Source organism: Peromyscus leucopus, chromosome 3 (assembly GCF_004664715.2).
Source record: "Peromyscus leucopus breed LL Stock chromosome 3, UCI_PerLeu_2.1, whole genome shotgun sequence".
Taxonomy (NCBI): domain Eukaryota; kingdom Metazoa; phylum Chordata; class Mammalia; order Rodentia; family Cricetidae; genus Peromyscus; species Peromyscus leucopus.
The window spans coordinates 109,875,510-109,903,214 of record NC_051065.1 but is presented as its reverse complement, the minus strand read 5'-3'; the positions used below and the strand labels follow the sequence as shown (position 1 = coordinate 109,903,214).

The 27,705-nt window shown below is 43.3% G+C and overlaps 1 protein-coding gene across 26 annotated transcripts in view; it reads left to right on the top strand.

The window, feature by feature from the left end:
• Positions 1–27,705, top strand: part of Magi1 (membrane associated guanylate kinase, WW and PDZ domain containing 1) — a 653,433-nt gene that overhangs the window by 398,023 nt on the left and 227,705 nt on the right. The window contains exon 1 of one of the 26 annotated variants that reach the window (XM_028855318.2): positions 17,609–17,978. The exons of 22 other annotated variants lie outside the window; for them this stretch is intronic. The gene's annotated coding sequence lies outside the window, so the exon portion shown is untranslated. Of the gene's footprint in view, positions 1–17,608; positions 17,979–18,026; positions 18,100–18,348; positions 18,419–27,705 lie in introns of those variants that run through there. 3 more of the 26 variants (XM_028855286.2, XM_028855278.2, XM_028855309.2) reach the window with 3 other exon arrangements.

Genomic DNA, 27,705 nt, shown 5'->3' with positions numbered 1-27,705 from the left:
TACTCCATTTGGGGATCATTCTTCCTATATTTACATCAGTGTCTTTAGACTGTCCTAGAGCTGAGATTTGGTGAGCACCTTGATAAGTCATGAAGCAGAGACTTTCTGAGGGAGGTGCATAGTATGAAACAAAAATCTCCTATGGAATAACAAGTTTATGTTAAGTGTTTTAGTTAGCATGTTTCGTGTCATTATTGCAGAACTCTTGTGAAGGCAGGCACTCCCGTCATACTGTTAGCCTTTTACAGATAGGGAAACTGGGGCTGATAAGGTTCACTCTCTTACTCTTGCACAATAGGATTGAGACACCAGCACTCAACGTCCACTCATAACTCTAGTGTTTTCATTAGACTTTGGGTATATAGTTGCATGTATGCCTATCTAGAAAATAAGTTAGGAATAATCATTTTAAGTCAATTTTAAGGATTTGCTAATGAGATTCTAGATGAATATAAAAGAATCCGTAGAATGATAATTGTATTATGAACATGTGCTGAATGCTGCATGTGCTTTGTTTTACTCCACTACAGCATAGTTGTCTCCTGATGGTCCTATCACAGGGTTTTGTTATTCTCCACATTCAAGGTTAAATAACTTGCTTAAAATCTCACCACCTCTAAGTCATAGCTCTGTAGTGGATACTCTGCTAGGTGTGCAATTTGAGAAAGAGAGAGTGGAATAATATTGCTACTCATTTTTGGAAGTACATGTCTCAAAAGATACTTTCTAAATATTATGACGTAGTGTGTTATCCAGGTAATACCGCTACAGATTTATCAGAAACCCAATTAAAAGAGTTCTTCATTCTTTTTCTTTTTAATTCTTTATTTATAGTACAAAATTTAAACACCATCTTGGTTCTGAACCTGTGAATCTTCCAGGTCTGTGGGTCCCAAATGCTGGGATTAAAGGGGTGTGCCACTAAGCCCTTTGAAATTCTTGTGATTTGAGGTTTGCCTAGTCTACACAGTGAGTTTCAGGACATTCAGAGCTGTATAGTGAGACACTGTCTTAAAGGAAAAAGGGTTTTGTTTGTTATGACTTGAGTCAAAAGTCCCCCTCTCCTTACTCATGTCTTAAACACCTGCTCCCCAGTCTGGCTTGCCTGATTTTGGCGGCTGTGGAACCCTTTAGAGGTGGAGCCAACTCTTGGATGTAGTAATAAGGTTTCTGTACCCCAATAATAGATTGCTCTCTGCCGACAAAGTAAACCAGATCAAGCCGAATTGAAAAAGTATAAACATGTTTATTTGAGTAAAGCTACTCCCGGGTGGGTTCTCCAGTCCCAGAGATCCAAGCCCAAGAAGCCAAATGGCTGAACTGAAGATGGGAGATTATAATATAGCCTGTAGGTGAGGGGTGATGTGCCCGCCACAAGCTGGGTTTGTGCCCAAGTATGGTCTAAATCTGGAATGCTTAAGTGGGGACTTGGGCTGCTGGTGGAAACAGGGGAGAAAGTTGTAATCTTTGCCAGGAATGCAGAACTGGACTTTTTTAGCACCTTTTCTTTGTTGGAGGTTGTTGGAGAGGTGGAGGAGGGGTGCTTTCCAGATCATGCAGGGGCGAGCTGGAGGTTCCACCCAAATGTGTAGTTTACTATGGACAGCATTGATGAAGGGTACACCTACCTCTCACTTCTCTCTTTGCGGCCCTGTCTGCTATCATATGAATAGCTTCAGCCATATGCTTTCACCTCTCTGAGCTGAGTTGCTCTGTCATGCTTCTCTGTGGTGATGGACTAAAACCCTCTGAAACTGAGAGCCAAAAGAAATTTGTTCTTTATTTCTTTCAGATATTTTGGTCACAGTGAAACAAAGTAATTAATGAGCTATCAGGATTGGCCCCTAATGAGCAAGGATTATCCGTCCTGACTTTCTCAATTAAAACATCTACTTAACAGCCCATGTCTATTTATTCATTTCTCTGTCTCCTGGAAAAATGTTTACCGAACAGCAGTACTGAGCAGATGAATGTGTCGGGTGCTTAGTATTAAAGATAAGATGGGTGCATCAAAATATGACTAGACTGCTACTCACAACTCCAGGGAGGCTACCTAGAAAACAGGACGCCAAGAAAGACACAGGGATCACCCAATGACAGAGAAATGGATGAGATCTACATGAACAACCTGGACAAACCTCATCCAATGACTGAGGGAACTGGATGCAGAGATCCACGGCCAGGCCCCAGGTGGAGCTCTGGGAGTCCAATTGGCGAGAAAGAGGAGGATTTGTATGAGCAAGAATTGTTGAGACCAAGATTGGAAAAAGCACAGGGACAAATAGTCAAATGAATGGAAACTCATGAACTATGAACCAATAGCTGAGGAGCCCCCAACTGGATCAGGCCCTCTGAATAAGTGAGACAATTGATTAGCTTGATCTGCTTGGGAGGCATCCAGGCAATGGGACCAGGACCTGTCCTCGGTGCATGAGCTAGCTGTTATACAGGGACACTTGGCTCAGCCTGGGAGGAGGGGACTGGACCTGCCTGGACTGAGTCTACCAGGTTGAACTCAGTCCCCAGGGGTGCCTTTGCCCTGGAGGAAAAGGGAATGGGGGTGGGCTGGGGGAAGGTGGGCGGGGGCAGGAGGGGGGAGAACAAGGGAATCCGTGGCTGATATGTAAAATTAAATTAAATTATAAAATAAAATAAAAAGGGAAAAAAAGAAAAATAAATAAATAAATAATACATGAATAAATAAATAATAAAGAAAGAAATGATGAAACACCTAAAAAAAAAAAAAAGATGAGCTGGGTGAATTCCCTCCTTTTGGGTGTCTACTGTGTAGTAGGGAAGACAAAAAGCATGTGGGAGATAGCTGCCATGATCCCAGTGAGTCAGTGTGACCTGGGATCCAACAAAAATACCAAAGGAGATACAGGGAAAAGAAGTGGAGGAATCTACCCTGTGACTGTGAGCTGAGACCCCCATTAATGCCTTGGATTCTTGGACTTGAGACAAATGACCTTTGCCCTACTTGTCCTGGGCAACTCTTCATAGGTATGATGTGCTTCCCAACTTCAGTCGCCTGTTAAATGAAGATGCCCAGGAGGCTAGTTGACAGACTTCAAGGGCCCTCTCAACATGAGCAAGGTGTTCTGTGGCAGCCCTCAGGCCTTTCCCAGGGCTTTGCCTTCTCATTAGCCTGCTCTTTATTCTCAAGCCATCTCATCTATGTTTGACTTATGTGGAGTTGGGGTTTTCTGCCCTTTCCTGCCTGTGAGAAGTGGGCCATTCTGTTGTCTTAGGGGGTTTGTTAAAAAAAAAAAAAAAAGTGAGACATATTTTGGTTAGAATGGAAATGAAATCATTTTCAAGGTCACTGGCTCATACCTGTGGGGGATTTATTCCTCTGGTTTCTGTATGGGAATGCGTTTGATGTTTTCTCCTCACCCACCTCCTTGGGTGGAACATTAAGTTCTTACAGCATACGGAGACACAGCTTCTGTATTCTTTGTTTCGTCTACTGATTTTAGAGTTATACATGTCTTGTTTTCATCTCTAATTGGTTTTCATGGCTTCAGCTTCACTTAATTAGGATTTGTGGGAGAAACGCCACATCTGTTTCAGCAGAATTGTGAAAGGAAACATTGCTTGAGTGGTAGCTGGAATCTTCTTTAGTCGTGTGGTACGACTTACAATGAGTCACCCTGTGAAACCACTATGGAGGGAAGTTGGGGCTTGGCTGTTAGAGCGCCTGCCATGCTAGTGTGGGAACTTGAGTTCAGATCTCCAGCACCCTCAGAAAAAGTCAAGTGTGGGGCACTTATCTGTAGCTCTAGTGCTAGGGATTTGGAGCCAAGAAGATCCCTCAAGCTCACTGACCAGATAGTCTTGCTGAGTCAGTGAGCTCAGGATTCAGTCAGAGATGGATGTGTCCAGGAAGTAAGGTAGAGAGCAATAGAGAAAGTGTCCACACACATGGGTGCATATACATGTGTGCAGACAGACAGACAGACACGCGCACACACGCACACACACACATGAACAATGAAATTCTCCCAGATTTCTGACAATTGAACTCACGGTGACCCTGGGAGACACTGGCTCATATTTTGTTTTGAGAACCGTGGCCTTGAGGTTTCATTGAGTTTTGTTTGTTAGTTACTCAGTTCTACTCCTCCCAGGGGGTAGATACATACTTTATGCCTTGTACAAATTGTCAGAATTGTACACCTGCACACATTCGTACCATTCAAGGATTCTGCAGGAGAAGTTTGTACCTTCCCAGTGCACAGTAGAGTACATCATTCCCAGTGCATGGTAGAGTACATCATCCCCAGTGCACAGTAGAGTACATCATTCCCAGTGCATGGTAGAGTAAGTACATCATTCCCAGTGCATGGTAGAGTACATCATCCCCAGTGCACAGTAGAGTACATCATTCCCAGTGCACAGTAGAGTACATCATCCCCAGTGCACAGTAGAGTACATCATCCTCACTGCACAGTAGAGTACATCATTCCCAGTGCAAGGTAGAGTGCATCATTCCCACTGCACAGTAGAGTACATCATCCCCAGTGCACAGTAGAGTACATCATTACCAGTGCATGGTAGAGTACATCATTACCAGTGCCCGGCAGAGTGTGTCATTTACAGACCAAGCAGTGGGTGGGGAGGTAGTGAAGAGACAGTTGAGTGGGTAAAGTGTACACCTGAATTCCGTCCCCACCACCCACATAAAAAAAGCTGGGTGTGGTAGCGAGTGATTATCATGTCAATGCTGGAAGGTAGAGACAGGAAGACACCTGGCGCTGGCTGGCCAGCCACCCTGACCTCACCTTACTTGGGGAGCTCCAGGCCAGTGAGAGACCCTGTCTTAGAAAACAAGGTGTACAGTGCCTAAGGAATGACCCCAGGTTTGACCTCTGTCCTGTATTTCCACACAAATATTTGTGCACCCGCTTGTTTGCAGGTGGACACACACAGAGCCACAGGATTGGTCCCAGATAAAAGCTTTCTAGCAGCCTCCTTATACCTCCACCTGTGAATGCTTCCTTTCCTTTTCAGAAGTAACCATGATTCTGATGCTCTCTATATAAATACACTTTTCTTCTTGACCTTCATATAAGTATAACCATGTGATATGTATGTTTTGTTTCTGTGTTCTTTTTTACATTTATTTATCCCCCACCGTGTGTGTGTATGTTTGTGTGTGTGTGTGTGTGTGTGTGTGTGTGTGTGTGTGTGTGTGTGTGAGAGAGAGAGAGAGAGAGAGAGAGAGAGAGAGAGAGAGAGAGAGAGAGAGAGAGACCGACCTTGTATGTGTTGATTCTTTTCTTCCACCTTGTGTTCCAGGAATTGAACTTACGTCCTCAGGCTTTGAGGCGGTGTTTTCACTCAGCGGAAACATCCAGCCACCCCCAGTTCTGTGATCTCTATCTTTTTCTAATGTTCTTCTTTTGAAATGTGTCCACGTGTTTCACTGTAGCAGGGATTCCCACACCGCTGGATAGGTTTTCATTGTGAGGATAGACTGCCATCCTTTTCCATCGGTTCCCATGGTCTCCAGCCTTTAGCTCCGCCTGTGTATGTTCTTACACAATTACACCCGGATGCACAATACCTGGGGGAGAATTGCTGGTCAAAGTGAAGACATAAATTCAGTGGTGGTAGATCTTGCCAAAGCATTTCCAAGATGGAGGTAGCTTTTACTCTGCCTCTACACTGAGTTCAGACCACACCTTGTTGTCAAAGTCATCAGATATTGTTAGTTTTGTGTACAAATATTTTTGTCATCTTGGTGAGTATATAGTAGTATCTGTTTGTGACTTGTTTGCATCCTTGCTGACGCAATGATATTGAGCATCATTTCAAATACTTTTTGTCATCTTGGTGAGTATACAGTAGTATCTCTTTGGGACTTGTTGGCATCCTTGCTGACACAGAATGATATTGAGCATCATTTCAAATATTTTTTATCATCTTGGTGAGTATACAGTAGTATCTGTTTGTGACTTGTTTGCATCCTTGCTGACACAATGATATTGAGCATCATTTCAAATATTTTTCATCCACTTGTGTATCTTCTTTTATAAGGTTCCTATTTGATTTGTTTCCATTTTTTTCTTTTAATTTAGATTATCTTTTCCTCAAAATTGTAGCAGGAATTGAGTTTTAAATTTTGTCTTTTTTTAAAAAAAAGATTTATTTATTTATTATATATGCAGTATTCTGCCTGCATGTATGCTTGCAGGCCAGAAGTGAGGGCCAGATCTCATTACAGATGGTTGTGAGCCATCATGTGGTTGCTGGGAATTGAACTCAGGACCTCCGGAAGAACAGCCAGTGCTCTTAAACGCTGAACCATCTCTCCAGCCCTAAATTTTATCTTTATGCTTGGATAGATTGTCCAAACTTCTTACATATCTCAGGGACTAGTAAGGTAAAGTGTGGTGGTAGGTGCTTATAATCCCAGTACTAAGCATACCGAGTTAAAAGGATTTAAATCAGAGGCAGCCTATGCTACATAATGAGACTATTAATCCCACCGGGTCAGAATAAGATCACCACCACAATTTTTGAGCCAAATTTGAAGCAAGCTTCATTAAATACTGTCCAGGATGATGGACACTGGCTGGGTCCATTCTTGGTATTCCAAATTACATTAGTCAGGGGCTTATAAAGGCAAACTGCACAAGGCTCTATACTTCCAGCCTTGGTTCAGTGGGACCAAGCAAACCTCCTGATGTACTTCCTGCCTATATAATGCCCTCCTTCCCTGTCACTACATGTGATCAAGCATGTCCCGTGTGGTTGGGTAGTTGGGGCAATCAAGCTTGTTTACAGAAGTTAAAACATGTAGCTTGTTATCGTATATAAACAACAGCCCCTAGCATTCCAGGAATCTGTCCTTGGGCAAGTAGGGCTCATAGGTTAGAAGCAATTTTGCTTTATAGATCTCTTAAGCACAGTTATTAAACTTAAAACATAACTTTAGTTATCATAAGACCTGTCTTTAATATATATATATATATATATATATATATATATATATATATATATATATATGAATGACCAAAAATTAAACACTAAAGCTCACTGAGGCATGGAGGAAATGGCTCAGTTGGTAAAGAGCTTGCTTGCTTGCAAGCATAAGGACCTGAGCTTGACCTCCAGAACCCATGTAAAGTTATCTGGATGTGATGGTATTGATTTGTAATCTGGGTGATGGGAAGGCAGAGATAGGTAGATCCCTAGGGTTAGCCTATTCTATTAGTGAGTTTCAGAGTTACTGAGTTGACTGTTTCAGTAAAAACAAGATAGATGGCCCCTGAAGAATGACTCGAGGCTGTCTTCTGCCCTCTGCATGCATGCATGCTCATCCACATACAGAAGTGCACCAGTGAATACATGAACATGCATGCGCACACACATACACACATACACACACACACACACACACACACACAGAAAACCACACAGAATGGGTCCAGTTATACCTGCTTTATCGGTAGGCTACAATAAGATTGACACAGGAAGTGTGAATCACCAAGGACAAAGCAGTAAGTGCTCTGTTCCAGGCACAATGAAGGCATGGGCGAGTAACATCTAAATTAAGAAAAAGAAAATCTATTCTTGTATCAGAGGTCAGATTCATTAAGACATTGTTATGTTGTGCGCCCCCCCCCCTTTCTCTTTATGTGTCCTTACCTGCTTCCTATTCTTTTGTAGTACAAAACGAGAATGGTCACATGCATAATACATAGTGGGCTAAAGTGACTGATTTGTTACAAAGGTACATTAGAGGTCATATCAATTCTCTCAAGAAACATGTCTTTGCAAGGGAGAAAAATGTGGAGTAGATCCGTGAGTTTCTAAAAAGAGGGCAAGAAGATAAAATGTAGATGGAGCACTCAGTTAGAGCCATCTCCCTGCCCTGGTAAGAAGCATGCAGGAAAAGGGCCTGGCTTTTGGCTTTCATTTCTTCCTCCTCCTTTGTTACTTAGCTTCTCAGAGACCCACTTTGTTCACCTGTAAAGTAGAGAGAGCAATACCTTCCTCACAGCCTTTCTGTGAGACTCCTCACAGGGCTTCACCTCCAGTCAGCAAGCACTGTGCTGGGACCTACTGTGATGAGATGGCTGATGTCCATGGTGAGAATGCCGGTGTTGATGGAGGTGATGGAGGTGTCTGCCTCTGCCATCTTTGCGCTCAGGGAAAGCTGTTTCCGGGCAGAGACAGCAGCAGGCCCAGGGAGTGGTGCTTGTGGCAACAGGAAGAGCAATGTTAGAAAGGGGGAAAGGCCCTTCTCCTCTGGGAGGAACATCTGTAAGTGTCAAGTTTCTGTTGGGCCATTGTTCCAGGATGCTCCTTTACATACCAGGTTCAGGGGTTGGCCCAACCCTGAGATCCGAAGTGACTTACTGTGAGTTTTGTTGTTATATTTGATTGTGTATTTCAAAGCACATGTAATACAGGGCTGTAGTAGCACATGCCTTTAATCCCAGCACTCTGGAGGCAGAAGCAGGTGGATCTCTGAGTTCTAGGCCAGCCTGGTCTAACAGACTGAATTCCAGGACAGTGAGGGTTATACAAAGAAACCCTGTCTCAGGGCAGGATGGGTTGGGAGGAGTGTGTGTGTAAGGACAAAATCATAGTGACTTGAGAACATACTGGAATTGACTTTAGGCAGCTTTCCTTATCCTGGCTTTGGGACACTGAGACACTTTGGGACACTTTGGGACAACATTGGGATTGTTAGTAAATGCAGACGTCAAATGTGGACTCACATTCCCTACACCATCCGGCTTTGTGGACTTGGATAGGTTGCTTCCCTGAGGTTTCCTAACATTTTACAAACAGGATTGTGCTATGGTCCCCATAGACTTAGATAGAAGATTGAGAGGCATAACATTTGAAGATATGACCAGGCACACAGTTGGCAGCTGCGTTGCTGAGATAAATCCATACACTTGATGAGAAATGTCAAATTCAGTGATATTTATGAGCACAGTGATCAGTCCAAAGAAAGGCGTGTTTTAAGCACGCCTACCAGACCACGTAGTCTCACTCAACCCCGTCTGTGCGTTGTGGCTACAAGCAGGCTTTGGTTCTATAATTCTGTCACCAAATGTTCCACGCTCTTTAGAGCAATTGCGATTGAGATAAATCTGCTGTATAACTAGCCTACCATTGAGCAATCTATAATTTGCTGACATAAAAGACACTCACCTGCACATTGAAATGCTAAGTGTGATATTGTAGCCTTATTTTTTTCTTTCCCCCTCATTGACTGTAAAGCTCGTAAGCATGCTTTAAAGGAGGTCAGGCAGTACAGAATGGCCTGCTTGGCCTCATGGGCTTCTACGTTAGTGGCCAGTTCTTGAGCTCTCTGAAATGAATGGCTGTCTGCATGACAGAGGTGAGCTTTTCTGCAGTCTTGCAGAGACCCCACGAAGCACACCTGTGTGTCACATCATTTCCCCCCAGCAAATGCACATCTTTGTTTCCTACCCTCTTTAGTTACTCACTGTAACAGATTTTCTTCAGGATCTCCACATGGGTGTTACGTTGAGTAGACTCTAATGTACTACATGTAAAAAGTTCAAACATCCTATCCCCTGTTCTTGTGTGTTCTGTGGCCAGTGAGAGTCACAGCAGAGCAGACCAAAAGGTAATGATGACACAAGCCTAGGAAGGTTACAGTGTTGAGGAGGGAGACCTATGACCTGGTCAGACAGTCCACAGTGTTGAGGATGGAGGGCTGTGACCTGGTCAGACAGTCCACAGTGTTGAGGATGGAGGGCTGTGACCTGGTCAGACAGTCCACAGTGTTGAGGATGGAGGGCTATGACCTGGTCAGACAGTCCACAGTGTTGAGGATGGAGACCTATGACCTGGTCAGACAGTCCACAGTGTTGAGGATGGAGGCTATGACCTGGTCAGACAGTCCACAGTGTTGAGGATGGAGGGCTATGACCTGGTCAGACAGTCCACCGTGTTGAGGGTGGAGACCTATGACCTCATTGTTGAGGAGGGAGAACTATGACCTGGTCAAACAGTCCTTCTGTAGTGAGGTCCTGCAAAGAAAGATTCCACATTGACAACATTCCTGTTCAATACAAGTTTGGAGTTTCTGGAACTTTGATCTTTGATGGCACCATTGTAGAATAGCCCTCTTGCATAGATTACATTACATGAACCCTTTCAAGTAGCGACTGGAAGCCTGGTGGTTGACAAACCTGTGCATGCTATTAAAGAAGCTGGGCTCTTTCCACCTTGGAGGGCACTGTCAAATAGTGACAGTTGTAGGGAAATGCTCTGCATCTACTCTATTTCCTTTCCTTGTTAAAACTGACAGCCTTTGGATTGAGTTTATTTCCCTTTTACAGTGTGGTTCCCAGCTGACTTAGGAAAGCTTTGGAATTGTCAGTGGGATTGTTTTCTGTAAGGGTGGAAGGGTCACTTCCTTCTATATTTGTGGCAATTCAAGTCAAAATCCAGCTGGAAAGCAACATTTCACATTGTTACACTTCTTCCCCTTTTCATTTGTAGAAGTCAAAGGTTCTTATAAGGAAGCTGCATCTCCGTGGCCCATACTAACTGTGAAATGATTTATCATCTGTCTTTGATGTTATGTGAGAGTTATTATAATCCATATGCAGGAAAAAAACATCAATAGTGATTTTTTCCATCATGTCTTGCTATATGTTGGTGTAACATTCTGATATCGAGGTCCTTTGAATAACGTTAAAAGCATCAGAGAAGCTGAAGTTCTTTTGATTGGCTTCTCTTTCCCCAACAATATTTGTTACGTCCTAAATGAGCCCTATAGATTAACCTCAGGAGAAAATCAGTGTCCTTTTCCTGGCAAAACTTTGCCGCAGGACTCAAACAGCTGTGCTTAAAAGTTGTATCCTTTGAAAAGGGGTTTCATTTTGATCAGTGCCTCCTTTGTTCTACAAAACCATTATTTCTTGATTTGGAGACGTAAGTTTTTCCGCATTTGGGTGTGTTAAAACACAGATGTATGTATGTAATGTTATAGTTTCCTTTTTTCCTTGAAAACCTATTAAATATGTAGCTTATAATTAATAACATGGTCAAACTGTTGTTTGTTCTCCTAGTGTCATGTGTCCTGGGCAGGCCTTGAACTTGCTTTATACTAAGCATGACCTTGAGCTTCTGATCCTCTTGCCTCCATATCCTGAGCACTGAGTGCTGGGATAACATGCATGAACCAGCATACCTGATGAATGCACTGCTAGGAATTGAACCTGGGCTTTGTGCATACTGGGGTAAGCACTCTATCATCTGAGCTACAGCCCCAGCCCCAAACTAAGGAAAGTTTGGTATTAAAAAAAAATGTCCCTGTGCTATGATCTAAAAAAATGTCTCCCTAAATTCAAATGTTGAAAATAAATGGCCAAAGGCTTTTAGGTGATAGATCAAGTCATGAATGTGAAGGGAATTAGAGCTGTTATGAGAAGGCTTAAGAGAATATGTTTGTGTTCTGTCTTGGTTCTGCCCGATAATGACAGTGTTCATCCTTCTGAGCATGCAGACAAGCTGCCATCTTTGGACAGGTCCCTTGTGAGACTCCCAAGCCCATTGGCACCTTGACTTTGACCTCTCCAGCTAACAGAACTTCACGAATTTCACGAATTTCTGCTTCTTACAAACATCAACACAATGGACTAAGACACAGACTATTTGTTGTTGTTACCTGTGCTTGGAATTTGTGTGTTCAGGCTGATAAATCAGCACGGGGCTGACTTTAGCTCAAAGGAGTTGCCTTCAGGTGTCAGTTGTCTGACCCCTTCTCACCTCCATGGCTCTATCAACTAGCAAGACATTCAATGCACATTTTTAATGAATACCTTAGAGTCTTCCATTCCATATAATTATCAAGTTATTGCACCAGTAACATAAATTTTGTTACTTAAAAAAAGCAGAAACATTTCATGTGACCTTCGTAATACCATAGTGTTTATTTTTGTCAAATAACGGTGGACTGTTATTGAAATCTTCTAATCCTTTGCCTCGCATGTGTGAGGCATTCAGGGCTCCCAGCACCCCATCCCTAATACACATAACATAGACACATGTATTTGGGTGCTAGATGTAATCTAGCTGTACAGCTCATACTTGCTCAGTATGTGATGCACAAGGCCGGAGTTTAACTCATAACACTGCAAAGAAAAAAATCAAACAAAAATATCCCTCTGATATTTTTTTCTAATAATTCACAAATGTGTGTGCCTTTCTTTACTGTGACAGAGTAGCCGGGAAAAGTCACTGTAAAGGAAAGGATTGTTTTGGCTCAATTTCAGAAGGTTTGGGACTGTGGTCCTTTGGCCCATTGCTTGGGGCCTGTAGTACATACAGCAGGACATCACAGCAGAAACTGTGGCTGAGGAGATCTCTTCACATCCTGGTGACTGAGAAGCGGAGAGGTGAGAGGAACACATAAGGATCCTAATGCCTTCGGGGGCTGCCCCTAACAACCTACCTTCCTTCACCAGTCCTCACTTCCTTCAGGCTGCCTTACCTCCCCTTGGTGCCACAGTCAGGCGACCCAATGTGTTTCCCTTTGGAGGATGTTAGTATCCAGACCATAACATGTATGAGTACATAAACGACACACAATGTATAGCTAATAATGCATTATATATATGTGTATGTGTGTATAATATATATATTATATATATAAAGAACCCAACTGGTTCTTTCATCTTAACTGCATTTTATTCAATTTCTCTCTTTTGGTTTTCTATTGTTTAAGATAGTTTCATTAGTATATTACCCCAGAAAATAATTCATCTGTCTAGGTTTTCAAATTAGTAGAGTTATATATGACATTCTCTTACACATTTTTTTATAAAACTTTACATTTTGTTTTTGAAGCTAATGACATGATTTCTCCTTTCTCTACTCATGATTTTGTTTTCCAAAGATCTTTTTCTTACGCTGTGGGAGACCTGCTCCCACCTTCTCCAGGGTTTCTTATGAGGAGGAGAGACAGATAAGAAAGTATTAGATAGAAAGATAGTGAAGAGGAGAAAAGCAGAAACACAGGATAGCTTCCGGAGGACCTGGGTCAAAACCCAATGGTTCCTTCTGCCTCTTCAAAAGGGCTTTTTATAATAATGCCAAGAGGCAGGGCAAAAGACCTCCCCCGTACTAGATCAAAGCACACCGCACAGCCAAGTGTAGACCCTTCCAAAAACCTGGTAACCACGCCCATGGTCAGTGGTCAAATCATTCCCTTTCGCAGCCCTGCTGGGTAAAGCGAGCTCAGATGCTCTGACCCTGAGTAAGTTCTCACTAGGAAACTTCCGTGGGTCTCTGCATTATGCTTTTACAGAAAACAACAAACTATAAAAGAAACTTCCTCTCTTCATCCTTTTTTCTTATTGCCTGTAGTTTCTTATCTATATTTCTACTCTAATGACATTATTCTTACACCATACCTTTTAAAGTAGCCTCATTGAAATGTATCATCCATTTCTTAAGGACTTGTTTTTTAGTCTATAGCTGGCTCCCTGTATCCATGGATTCAAGCAACTTCAGATTCTGTGTTAAGCTCACAGTGGATGTGTCTATCTTGAGTATTAATGCCTTTTATTTTCTTGTCACTGTTCTCAAAGCAACACAGTTTAACAATTCTTAGGTATTATAAGCAACCCAGAAGTGACTTATAGTATTTGAAAGACCTAAGTTATGAACACATACACATTCTTTTGAGTGTTTACTTCTTTTTGATGAGTACGAATAATACTACCACAAAAACATTGTATACACTTTTATATTGGCATATTTTCATTTCTCTTGGACACATTCTATGAAATGGAACTCTTCTGTCATATTATAAATAACTTTTTGAGCCTCTGCCAGACTATCTTCCAAAATGGCAGCTCCATTTTATATTCCTATTTGAGAGTTTCATCTTTGCTAGTTGTCATTTTGATTAAAACATCTTCATGACTATGAAGTGATATGTCATGGTGGTCGTGACTTATGTTTCCTGATGGATTGCCCAATTACACTGAGCACATTCTCATGTGTTTATTGGTCAATTGTGTATCATCAATGGAGAACTGTCTGTTTAAATCCTTCACTTGTTTCTCAAATGGACTGTTTGGTTTTTTATTATCTAGTTGTAGAAGTCCTTCATATATTTTGGATATAAGTTCCTCATCAGATATGATTCACAAATATTCTATTGATTCTCTTTTCCTAATCTTGGTCGTATTACTCTCAGGGAAAAAAGGGAGCTCTTTAATACGTAATGTGCTTAATTTGTGTGTGTACATTTTTGGTATCATTGCCTAACCAAGGACTATAAAGATTAATAACTCTTCTGAGAATTATATCAATTTCTGTCTGTCATCTCTTGTGAGTAAATCTTTGTATACAATGTGAGAAGGGAGCAGCTTTATTCTTTTGCATATGAATATCTAATACTCACAGCACTATTAGATGATATTTCAAACCTTTTTAAAGATTATCATTCATGTTTATAGGTCCATAAGTAGATATCATAATTCAATTGTTATCTGTCGTTCTCCAATAAGTATACTTAAGGCTGTAGTTTCCTTCTGTGTAGGTGCCTAGGCCCATCCTGCAGATTTAGTTTGTTATTAGTGCCCATTTTTTGCCTCCTTTCTATTTCTAATGTCTATTGTTACTGCATCTAGTTAGTGAAGGTGGCCTGGATTGTCATTAAACATAGTTTTATCAAGGGACAATTATATTGTAGTCAGTACAAAACCCCTCTTCCAACATCATAGATTGGTTATGCCTGTTTATTGTATCCCACAGGGCCAAACTCATGTACTAAATAAATTTGGTGGAAAAACATGGAAACTGGGTGTAGTGATGCTGAAAATCATTTTGATTTTCTTCTTTTCTTCTCTCTTTTAAGAGAAAAGAACATGAAGTTGAATGGGTAGGGAGATCGGGAGGATCTGGAGGGAGCTGGGGGAGGGGATAGAATATGATCAAAATATATTGTATGAGAGTTTTTAAAAATAAAACATAAATTTAAAAAGAAAGTGATTTGTTACCAGTAGGGATATTTCCCATCTAAATGAGGGCTGTTTTTCTGACCCCACTGAAGACTGAAAAGCTCCGTCTGTGAATACTGACTGCATAGAAGTGCCTTCCATGTTTCCTAAAGAGGATGGCTTTGTAGTTCTGTTACCTTTGCTGCAGGCTCTATGCAGGCAGCTCCGTTGCACTAAAGCAGTTTAATTTGCACTGTACAGATTCCAGTTTTCAGCATGAGCTTGTGGCCAAAGGCTTTTGAAAATTTTATGTGATACTTTTCCATCTGATGATGACAGAGAATGATGTCAGTACTTACACATATTATGTGCAAGGTTGATAAGGAAACTACTCACTCAAGTATTGTTTCCCTCAAAACAAAAATGGAAACTGATTCTTTGCATTCAGCTTCTAAGGCCTCACCTGCCAATGGAGTAGGCAGGAATCTGGAGTTAAGGGTTTGCTTTTTTGATTTTTTTTTAAACAAAGTAGTATCTCACTTTTCTGACAACTAGAGTGACGCCCCGACCCAGGGCTCTGCATTAAGCTAATTGGAGTCCTATACCCATTTTATAGGACTTCCCCCATAGTAAAGGGTGTGTGTTTTGTGCTAGGCTTAGTGGCACAAGTCTTTGATCCAGGCACTTGGGAGTCAGGTGGATCTCTGAGTTCGAGGCCAGCCTGCTCTACATAGTACATTCTAGGACAGCCAGAAACCAACCAACCAAACAAACAATAAATTAGAGATGCTTTATAGGGAAAATGTTGTAGTAAATAGCAACAGCAAATGACATACAGTAACCCTTTTTTCTGTTCACATGGGCTGTAGACACTTTACTTGCCTGTTTTCACATGTTTAAAAAACTATAATAGAAACAGTGATAAAGGTGATACCTGATATTGACCTCTGCTCTCACATGAACACACACATGTGAACACATACATTCATATACACCATGACTACTATCATGTGGGAATAAGATACAAAAAGTTCCCACCACGGTTCACCGATATGCAAAAGCATAAAGAGGAGGGATGGGCTTGGCACACACAGAGCCTGATTCCAATGTTGAGTCTTCCAGCCATACATAGGTGACCACAGGAAGGGGAGCATTAGAAATGCTGTCTTGCCACTCCCTGGGTTGTTGAAGGAACAAAAGATCCCATTTCCAGGAATACAGTGACAGGTTCCTGCCCAGTAAGTGGGAAGAAGCATGCTTTGTTTTCCTCGTCTGCCCTGACATCTTGCTGATCCTGCATCCCAGGCAGAGTTCTGTCCCCAGTTATCTGACCAGGCTGCGCTGTCAGCTTTCTCCTGCCCAGCTTTCAAGTATTTTGCCATCTTTTGGCTTTCGTCCCCTCTGCCCATTTTTTTTTCTCATTATTCTTCAAAGTTTTAGACTCCCTTGTCCCCTGTCCCTACTTTAGATACTTCAGTATTTAGTTATGTTTTGTTTTTTCAAGACAGAGTTTCTCTGTGTAGACCCAGCTGTCCTGGAGCTCACTTTGTAGACCAGGCTGGCTTCAAACTCACAAAGATCTGCCTGCCTCTGCCTCCTACATTCTGGGATTCAAGAAATGCTAGGATTAGAGGTGTGCACCCCTGCTCTGGTATTTAACTCTTGCCTTGCATGTAACTCTTGCATAGTTTGGAGCTATGGGAATGCAGTGGTGGGTGATTCCTTGGTAGTCAGAGGCATACTCTGTGGTGCTATCCGTGTGTTCCTCAACTGCCAATAGGAAATATTTACTCCCTGGAGTTGAGCGTCTCTGAGCGCTGTTTCCCACTCCTGGAGCTGGGATGAGGATGCTGAACTAGAAATAGACCTGAGATCAAAGCCCCGAGTCCGAGGTGGGGGAGATGACTAGTGAAGTGCTTGTTGCACTGGCATGAGGACCTGAGATCCCAGCTCTCTTCCAAAAGCCAGTGCAGCGGGATGCGCCTTTCATCCCAGTGCTGGGAGGCAGAGATGAAGGCATCCCACGGGGCCAGCTAGCTGGCCAGTTGGTTCAGCTGCACTGGTGGACTTCAGGTTCAGGGTAGACCCTTCCTCGAATATTAAGCTACAGAAATGATTGAAGATGCATTCTTCACACACACACACACACACACACACACACACACACACACACACACACACACAAAGGAAGAAAAGAAAAAGTAAGTTTGAATCAAAGAACTTGATTCTCAATGGGATTCTACCTTTAATTTTTTCGAGTCAGCTGCTTGATGGGGAAACCTTCACATTCTCATTCTGAACTTCTCCATCATCTTTAACTCCGAGAAACAATTATGTCAAATATAAGAATTATTTCTGTGAAATTCCTTTCAAAGTTAGGAGAAAGGCCAAAGGGGACTTGGGAGGCATTTGCCCCTGTTCTTGAGAGTCACCCACCTTTCCTGACCATACCCCCAAGCCCTCACCCATCTGTCCACTCAGCTGCCAGTCCTTAGCAAATGGGGCAACCCGATTTCCCGCCTTTGCTTGGCCAAGGGCTCCCTAGGACCAATCGGGTGATGGGGACTTGACATGTCCTGGTAGGGGAGCTAGCTGGGTCCCGCCCCCTCCCGCCCCCTTCACAGGTGCAGCCCTAATCCCCCCTGGCCTAGATATCCGGCAGCCTCTAAGAACCCGGGCTCTGTGATGTAATGCGCTTTTTTCACACTCCCGGCTTAAATACAGATGGAAATTGTTGTCATGTGTTAGAAATGTCGCCAGTGATATAAAAGGCGCAAGCTTGAGCATCTTCTCTCCCTTCTCGCACATCAGCTGCTCCTCCATCCAGAGCCTGTGCCCTGGAAAACCCACTGGGTGGTCAGGTGGCCGAGGAGCCCCCAGATAGCTTAGGAAAGGGTTCAGATCCCACTCCCCACCCCCGCCTCTCCTTACAGCCGCTGCGGAGCCGAGGACCAGCGTGGTGGGAGGCTCTTTCAGGCGCACAAAAGGAAGGATTAATCTTGGCGATTGGCTGGGCTTTTGCAGGCAAGTACAAGTCCACGATCTCCTTCCTGGCCGTCCCCTGCCCACCTCTGGATTCGAACGCTCGTCCACTGGAGGAAGGCTGGGATCAGGCAGGCGGCGACGGGGGCGCCTGTCACCGGAGGTTTGCGCTTGGGTTGTGGGAACATCCATGGAGGTGAAGATGCCATGTGTGGCGTGTGGACCAGGGAGGAGGGGAGACTGTGGGCCAGCTTGGGAGGGCCAGATGGCCGAGGCTGCGTTTTAATTCAACGGGCAGGCAGGCCCCGTTTGGCTGGGCAGGGTGGGAGGAGAAGCCGAGAAGGAAAAAAAAAAAAAATCAGAGGTCAGTGGGTAGGGAGAGGCTGGGCTCCAGAGCAGATGCCTGGCGAACAATGGGGCTTTTGAAGGGGATGCTGGAGGAAGTGTGGCGTGCGCTTTGTATTGCCTCCTCCGCATTGCAGGTTGGAATCGGGCAGCTAAATTTTAATGAAGTGCATTCCAAAGTGTGCTAGTCAGCCTGGGCTTGGGGAGCCAGAGCGAGGGGCGGCCCCCAGGCTTTGCTGAATGGGGACTAGGGGTGGGAGGGGGAGGGGGGCTGCCGAAATGAGTTCCTGATGGATGGTAAAGGAGAGATGAAAGCCTGCTCAGTGTGGAGGGCAGGGGAAGGGGAGGGGGAAAGCCTTAGGCCCCCGTGCATATTAATAGGCTCCAGCAGGTGTTGGTAAATGCATGTTGCAGCATTGTTCGGCGCCCAGGCTGGAGTAGGCGGGGAGACAGAGAGCTGCTTCTCCTGGCGGTAGTAGGCAAATGCCTTTGCACTTTGGAAGAGCTTTGCAAGCTCTCGGGAAAATAAAGAAGGAAAGGACCACCATCCCCTCTCTCCTTCCCCCAGTCTTAAAAGGAGGAATGTACATGCAGAAGGTTTTGTTTTTTTTTTAAGTTTGCTTCCTGGAAATTAACATGTGTTTGTGAGAGCTCTGTCTTATCTAGGTAAGGTCTGCGTGTCTGTGGGCATCAGTAAATAGAGGAATCCGGAGTCTGGCTTGTGAGTGCTTGGGACCTGAAAGGCTGTTCTCCTTAGCTGGTTCTTAATGGGCCAATCCTGGAAGGCTGGGCTCTTTATTTTTTAAAGAGGCAGGAGGGTGTACCTTCCTCTTCTCAAACCGGAGTCGGCCTGACCTGAGATCCAAGGGGGCAGTGAAGTGTGCAAGGACGCTGTCTCAACCACAGAGTTGGCCTTCCACACAAAGGGAGTGGATTTGTGTCTGGACTAAATGGTTTGAGGGTGTGTGTTGTTTATTTGGAAGGATTAGGAATAGGCCCCTTTCTCTTTCCAAGAGTTGACTGTGCCTACAGCCCTATCCATTGAGAATCATTTAGGAGGCTTTTTAGTTGGGGCTGTGCACTGGTCAAATAACCCTTGCTGGTTTTGTTGTTTGCTTGCAGGCTTGTTTTTGTTACTCTTGACTAGAGCCTAGTCAGTGTCTTCAACGTTCAGACATATTCATTGGAGGTTCAGATGAAAACTGAAAGCGTTTGCAGAGGAAGGGGTGTGTGACTTTTATGTTGAAAATATTTGACTGTGGTTTTACATATAACTGTGCACATTTTAACATAGACTAACATTGCCTTTTGGGGTTCTGGGGAAAATGATTTTGTTGAGAAAAGCTTACATTTTATCATCTATAAGGCTAGTGCCTTCTGGAAACTGAACTAAAAATTCCCTAACTTTGGAATCCTGCATTGATCGGATATATGTTTAGATTCTTTTCATGATTGAACTTGCACAGTACCTGGTCAATAAGGCCTAGCTCACCACTTGCCTATGAATTTTAGTGCTGTTGAAAGCTTGAGCAGATTAATGGTATCAACACTGTCTTGATTCCTCCATTTCTCAGCTGAGCAAACAGAAACAGTCTGCTGTTGCCCCTGGCCGCTTTGCTCTGGGCTTTGGGGAAGAGGATGGGGCAGAAGGGAGGGATTGCTGCTGGGACCCGTCGCTGTCCCGTCTCTGTCCCCCACTGCCACTGCACTCTACCCCACCAAGTTAAATGCTGGAGCATTCCTGTTTTGCTTCCCTTTGCAGTTTCTCAGGCTACAAATTTCAAGTTGTGTTTCTATGGCAATGCCTTGAAGAAAATGTTTGGTATTGTTTCTGGCTCTCCTGTGTTTGTACCACAGAGGTGGAATTGACCTATTATTTTGTTTTCATTTTTTTTTTCACTGAACTTGGACTTGAGGTTTACCTGCTGCTCCTTGCTGAGCAGAAAGCAGGGACAGTTGTATTTGTTACTGAACTTTCCCCAAGAAGACTGGAGCTTTCATGTGTGACCTAGGGTGTGTCCCAGTGGAGCAACCATCCATTGGATCTATTCCACACTGAGACTGTTTCTGTGATACACAGCTGTAGATGGGCCATTCTGACACATAAGGTAACAGTCTGTGAGTCATTGTACCGAAGAAGTCATGGCTGTAGCCGGGTGTGCATCAAGAACATTTCCCATAGTGTATTCTACTTCACCCTTGTCATGTGGATGGAGGTAGAAGAGAGAATAAAGAAGGGGGAGAAAGAATAAAACCTCTACATTTACAAAGAAGTCAAACTGATTGATCAGTACCAGTTACTAAAATGAATAAATAAAAACAAATAATAAATAAAAAGTTGACATTTCTCTTTGCCCCTGGGCAGTGTCTTTAAAGCAGTTAAGGTAACAGCATCTGAGATGGCTTATTTCATGGTATGTATGTACCACTAAGTATGTGGTTCAATGTGTTCCTCTAATTTTGGCTTATTAGCCTTCCCATATGGAACAGAATGTGTGGAAACATAGGCCTAAAGCAGAAGAGTTTTTCACGTTAATAATGACTATAGAGGTGCAAAGATCAGAAAAAAAACAGAATCAAAGACAGTTCTCCATTCAAGTATTTTTTTTTCTTTGCACTTGTATTTTTCTGGCAAAATCCAGTTCATTTGGTAACCATTTTTCTCCCAGCATGTTTATTTTCTCCTTTAAAAAATGTTTCTTATGTTGATAATCAGACCCCAAATATTTGAATGTAAGCACATCCCTCGCAGTCATACTGACACCCTCTGGCACCAGACAAACTGTCATAGCGTTTTTGAGAAGTCTGGTGGAAAGAAAAGGCAGCAGTGGCAGCCATTGATTTGGGAACTCTGCAGATGCCCGTGTGACAGACAGCAGCAGGTCGTCTCTTGTTGGCTTTCCATCTTCTGAAGAACTGTTTGAGACACTTGCTTCCAAGGTCTTGTTCTGGATCCCCAGGTCTTCGAGAGCAGTGTCTGCCATTGTTGGCCCCCAGCCCACTCACAGGACTTGTCAGAGGTGCTCACACTCAGGGATTATAAGTTAGCAGTGCCTCCCAAGCACTGCAGTGTGTTCTGTCTCTGGTCTCAGACTCCTAAAAATGGCTCTTCTCCCATTTGTCCCCAGAGTCTAGCGAGTTGATGACTGAATGCCATGTGGACACTCGGTGCGGCTTGGTGTATTCCCCTTATACACAGCCTGGGCTGTGGCTGCTCATTTTGATTCTCTCTTCCGAGGAGATTGGCATCTTTGAAGTTTCAACAGACATCAGACTGAGGCATAAAATCAATGGGAAAATGTTGTTTGACATTTACTATGATGTTTGAAGGAGTCCAAACATGAGCGTAAAGAGAGACCCCAGGCTTGAAAATGACCCACTAGACTCAAACCTCTTCGATATTTGTGGTTTTCTGACCCGAAAGGAAAAGGGAAAAAAATCCCCAGGCATAGACTTCCTTTCTTTGTGATATACACCTTGTTTGTGGAGCTTTTCTGCCATTTTCCTTGCTGGATCCCAGTTCTAAGTGCCATGTCTAGTACATAATACATATTGAGTAAATACTTGAGTGAGTGGATGCATCAGGAACCCTGGGCAGTCATTTTGAAGTTTGATCTGAGTGCTAGAGTGCTGTTGCTTTTGCCAGTACATGGAAAATCATTTCAAAAATAGAGAAAGGAGGGGCAGGTCCCCTACATTTAAAGATGCATGTTCTCTTCTGCAAGCTAAATCGTTGATCCAATATTCTATAGGAAATAAAGCACTTAGGTTTCTACTCACTGTTTAATTGATCTTCAGGGTGATACTGAATTATTGCATGGGGTGTATTTCTGTTCTGTAGTAAAGATTAGATCCATGTGAATCTACAAATTTGACAACAGCTGTATGAAATAACTTGCCGAAAAGCAGTAAGTGCCATAATTTTCTAATTAATTGTGGAGCAATGCCAAAGGGTGTTGCTTTAAAAACACTAAGTATAGATAGGGCCTGAAAGGGAAACTAGTCTGCAAACAGTTAGCTCTTTTTAATGCTGCTTAGCACCTGGGTTTAGGGAAGGAAGCCTTTGCTACTTCTCTTTATGGCTTCTGGAATCCTTAGGTCATTATTGACCTTTCTATCTAGTGGTGATACTACCCTGGAAGTAGTACACATGTGGATGCCTACTCTGTGCCTTTAGATATTGAGGACTGTAGCACAGTGAGCAAAGCAGACCAGATCTCGATGAGCTTCTAAGGCTTGAATTAGAACCCGTGCTGATTTAGTCCAGCCAAGGTAGGGAAAGGAGGATAAGGCCGAAATGATTACTGGAAAGGAAATACTTCGTGAAGTTTTCTTCCTAAAAACTATTGTGGTGGTCAAAACAAAAGTTGACTTGATTGTTTACAAATAAGGTCAGTCACAAAGATAATTTCAGCTGACCTCAGTCTCATACTTCAAAAGGAGTGTGTGTGTCTGTGTGTGCGCGCATGAGTACTCTGAGTTTTCTGCATCAATATATGCATAGGCAACTTGCATTCCTGTTGAATCAATGCCACTTTTTTTCTACCTGACATTGACATCTTAAGACAATAATTAAAGTATCCTTGCCAAAATGTTGGTAGCAAATGCCCCATGTATAGGGCAGAGTACTATAATGCTTTTAATTTTCATTTTGATGCTGGGACTTTGGCTTAGCTCCCCTTTCCCTCCCATATTGATACACAGTAACTAGCCCAGCACATGAGTTCCGCTTGGCTTTTCTTGTTATCATCAATCACATCTGGGCAGCTTTCCATGTCAGTATACGTTTGCCTACTTCCTGCTTTCTAGTCATTATTGAAATCTGTGTTTTTAGGCTGCTTCATGCTTAAGCTGGCTCATTTAGTCACAAGATAGATTTAAAAGTTCGGCACATTTTGCAACATCTCTGTTCTGAGAACCACTGGGATGCTCAGGATTTACGATCAAGATCAAGAATGAAGGTCCAGCATGGGGGTCTGTGTTACCGTTATTAGTCAGTTATTTAGTGTACAAAATGGTGCAGGTGTGATGGGGGGGGGAGGAGCAGAAGAGAGGAAGACGGCCAGGAACATGAGGATTAGGTGTGTTGCAGTTTTGAATAGGGTCTTTAAGGTGTCGGGTTAGACCCCACAGGGAAGGAAACATAAACGTTGACAGAGGGAGGAACTATGTCTGGGTGATTGACAGCCCAGTACAGACACTACAGCAGAAGTGCTAGCTGCACTTGCGGAGAAATAGGAAGAAGACGAGAATGGCTGGAGTGGAGAACATGGGGAGAACTGTGGAAAGTGCATTTCAGGACACAGCCGCACTACTCAGAATGAACAGTAGCCATGGCGGGCTCCCGACTAGAGTGCGGACCCGCTCTTGGTGGTGGGAAGCCTTGCTCTAGGCAGTGGGCTGAGTTGTCTGGAGGAGTGGAAGCGGGGAACACAACTAGGAAGCTGTCACTGTCTTCTACTCAGAGCAGAGGTGTGCCGAAGGGAGGCATGGCTGCGTTTGGTGAGGGTGAGAAGGGAGGAAGAGCGACTCCAGTTTTTTTGGGTTTTTTTTTTTTTTTTTTTTTGGTTTTTCGAGACAGGGTTTTTCTCTGTGTAGTCTTGGGTGTCCTGGGACTCATGGTGTAGACCAGGCTGGCCTTGAACTTGAACTTGGAGAGCGACATGCCTCTGCCTCCCCAGTGCTGGGATTAAAGGTGTGTGCCACCACCGCCCAGCTTTATTTATTTTTTAACTGTAGTTGTTTGGGTTTGATGGTTTGTTTGGTTTTGCTTTTTAGCTTGAACATATAGGGGAAGCCTAGACGGTGTCATCAACTTGTGGTTTAGGTCAGGAGTTCAGGGAGGACTTAGTGAATGAGAAATATCTTACTAGACATGAAACGGGTTCTCAGGAGTTTATGATCTGGAATTTATGGAAACCTCTAGTATGCCATGAGTTAGGCTATCACTAGCTTGGTCAATCCTATGACAACATTGTTAGAGCAATAGCTTTGTACCTACTTGCAACTTTCTGGGGGTTCAATCCTGAGGTGTCTACCATTACTGAGTGAAACAGGTGTGTATTTTCTATGCACGCCTACGTTTATGTGTGTGAGGAAGCATGTGTTCAGGTCCACATGCGTGCATGTGAAGGTGTCTGTGGAAGCCAGTGGACAACATCTGGTGTCATCCTAGTAATCCTGTCCACCTCCTTGGAGATAGGGTTTCTCATTGGCCCAAAACTTAACCAGTGAGGGTAGACCGACTGGCCAGTGAGCTCCAGGGATCTGCCTGTCTCTACCTGTCCAGCACTGAGATTACAGCGCCTGGCCTTCTCTCTGTGGGTTCTGTAGCTCCAACTCAGGTCTTTGTGCTTGCAAAGCGAGCACTTTCTGAATGAGCCATTCCTCTAGCCTTAGAGAATCTGTGTTTTAGGATTAGAAATACCTCTGCAAAGGAATTTCACAGTGCACGTTCTTGTCAGTGTGTGCAAGATTTTGTTTTCTTTCAACTTCCTTCAAACTGAGTATAATCAGTCTTTAAAAGTTGCACAGGTTGAGAGAAGAAATGCTGTGTATAAATATGGTCTACATATGTAAATATTTATAATAAATATAGTCTTTACTCAGACCTCTCATGTCCACAGCCTCAGAGATTCTGTCCAGGTCCTGGAAGCTGTAAGAATTTGCTCCCCTCTGTGAAAGTTTGCCTACCACGGGCACAGTGGTAGCACAGGCCATATTTAGCAGGACAAACTAATTGCCTGAGGACTTAGCTTTCTGCAGGAGGATGTAACATACTCAGCATTGTTCAAGCAGCTAATTAAAGACTAATGGGGAGACAGCCAAGTAGCAGTTTTAAAGTACATCTCCTGTAAAAGGGGAAATTTTCAATTATGCCATTCTATCATCCTCAGAAAGAACAGTGCATTCCGACATGTGGACGAGTTTTAGTAGCTGGTGCTAAATTAGAATAGTTGGCGCAGCCAAGGTAAAGTGCCCAGTGAATTCAGCTTTCTTCAAAAATTATACAAGGTTGGTTGAGAACTTTTTCCATAGTGAATGAAACAAATACTTACTATGTCTCAGCTGTGAGGAAGGTAGTAGATTAGGGGCCTGGGAGACAACGTCGCAGGAAGTGTGAGTCAGGATCCAGTGGCATTGATGGTGGGAAATGCATCTGTGGGGGATGGTGGCATGCTGTCCTCTGAACTCTGGGGGACAGTGAGTACAGGTGATGTGGCTGGAACTGAGGTCAAGGATGATTCTGTGGCATAGGAAGCTCTGCTGGTGTCTTTGAAGGGCAGAGGACAGAAAGACGGAAGGACACCTGGAGAGTCCAGAGTGAAGGCCCAGTCATGTGCACATCTTGGAGGAGTCACTCATTGGGGAGTGTGCAGTTTATCGAGTTGTGAGAGACTGTCACGGTAGGGACTTAGTGACACTCCTATGTCCCGCCAGAACACCAGTCTTAGAACTTCCCTTGAGGGCCTTGGGAATCTTGGGGGAATTTAAACAGAAGGAATTGCTTGCTTGCATTTTTTGAAAATGACTGGCAGCCACCTAAGGTAGAGGCCATCTAACTGATCCTCTGGGCAAATGTGATCCATTGCTTGCTTCTTCTCACAAATAAAGTTTTTGTTTGTTTGTTTGTTTGTTTGGCTATAGTCTTCACTTGGGACATGGGCTTTTCTTTCTCCTGCTTTTGTGCTATAACTATAGGGTATAATACCTGTAGCACAGACTGTGTAGCCCGCCAACCCTGAACTATTTACTTGAAGAAAGTTTGTTAATCCTTGACTTAAAGATTTAAGTTAATACAAGGACACTTACAAGGAAGCTGTGATTACTGAATGTCCTGAACCCAACCATTCAGTAAAGTTTGAAGAACTTAGTAATGGAATGAGAAATACAAGGGAGAGGAGGAGTTGGAAATGACGTATTAGTTCTAGGAAAAGTGACCCGGGAAATTGAAAGGTCATAAAGGACATTTAAGTGGAGATGCTCCGCAAAGTGGGAGGTGTTTGAGCCTGTGGCTGCCCTGATTGGGTGTGGAAGATGGTAAGTTGGAGTTTAGGCCTTGTTAGTGCATACAACCCCAGAAGTACCTCATTGTTTATCTTCTTTCTGCTTGTCTGCTCCAGAAATGAATCTGTCTTTGCCAGTTTTAATCTTGACTCAAATCTCAGCTTCGCACACTTGAGGAAGCCATCCCTATGTGTGGGGTGTCGGTCTGATAGTCATTGCTGTAACAGAATAACTAACTGAAAACAGCACGCAGCTGGAATGGTTTCCTTTGGCTCATGAGTTCAGAGGTTTCCGTCCACGACCACCAACTGGCAAGCAGTGCTGAAGCAGAACCCTGGGTAAAAGGGCTTGGGGGAGGAAAGCAGCTTCCCTCAGAGCAGCCAGGAAACAGAGAGGGGAAAACTAGATCCTTCAAAGGCATGCCCGTGACCTACTTCAACCAGATTCTTCCTCCTTCTTTCCCTCGCCTCCCAATAATGTCATATTAATTTGTTGATTTATTAGAGCACCCATCATTAAACACCCCCAAAGATCTACCTTTGAACATTGCATTGGACACTAAGCTTTCAACACACGAGCCTTCTAGTAAGTTTCATACCTAAACCTTAATGTGGTACATTATGTAATCTGATCCACCCCGGCTCCAAACCCTTCACAGAATCATGGGGAGGTCCTGACTGTCTAGATGGCTCACTTTTCAAGCAAATATTTATTTCTCTACCTAGACTATTAGTCTAAGGCTAAGTAGAGTGTCTCATACATTTTTATGTGACTCTAGGATCTATCATGTAACCAATTCAATGTATTAATATTTATTTTGTAGTTACAAAACACGATACTTGGGTGAAAGAAGGCAGACATCTTTCTTCTAAAATCTTCCATTGATTTGTTCAATAAAAATTTGTCTAACACATTAAATATTGTCCCAGGCAATCTGCTCTATTCCTGCAGTACAGTAGTTAACAATTGTTGCCCACAGAGAACTTTTGTTTTAATGGAAGAAGAAAGACAGTACAATATCCCCACCCTTTCTCAGTTCCTAAGACTATAAAGCATAATATTATAGAAAGATTGTATTTTAGTCCAGTTCCATCATTTTTAGAGATAGGCCTTGGGTTGCACATCTCACGTGTATTATCTGATCCACTCTGAAGGACACAGGGTGCATTATTTTAATGTGCACTTTCCATCCTTGGCCCTGGTTGGTGCTGATTTTGAAGACGGTATTTTTTCTCTTCTTTTGTTAATACATTCTTCCCAGACTTACTTTTATTGCAGATGCTCTGCTTTAATGGGGTCAAATTTAGGGAAGAATGCTTCACCCTTAGTCCGTTCTCTTATCTCATATGACACGCTGCTATCTGCATTCTTGAAATGTGACATGGGAAATTAAGGAACATGGAGTTTCTGGCAGTTT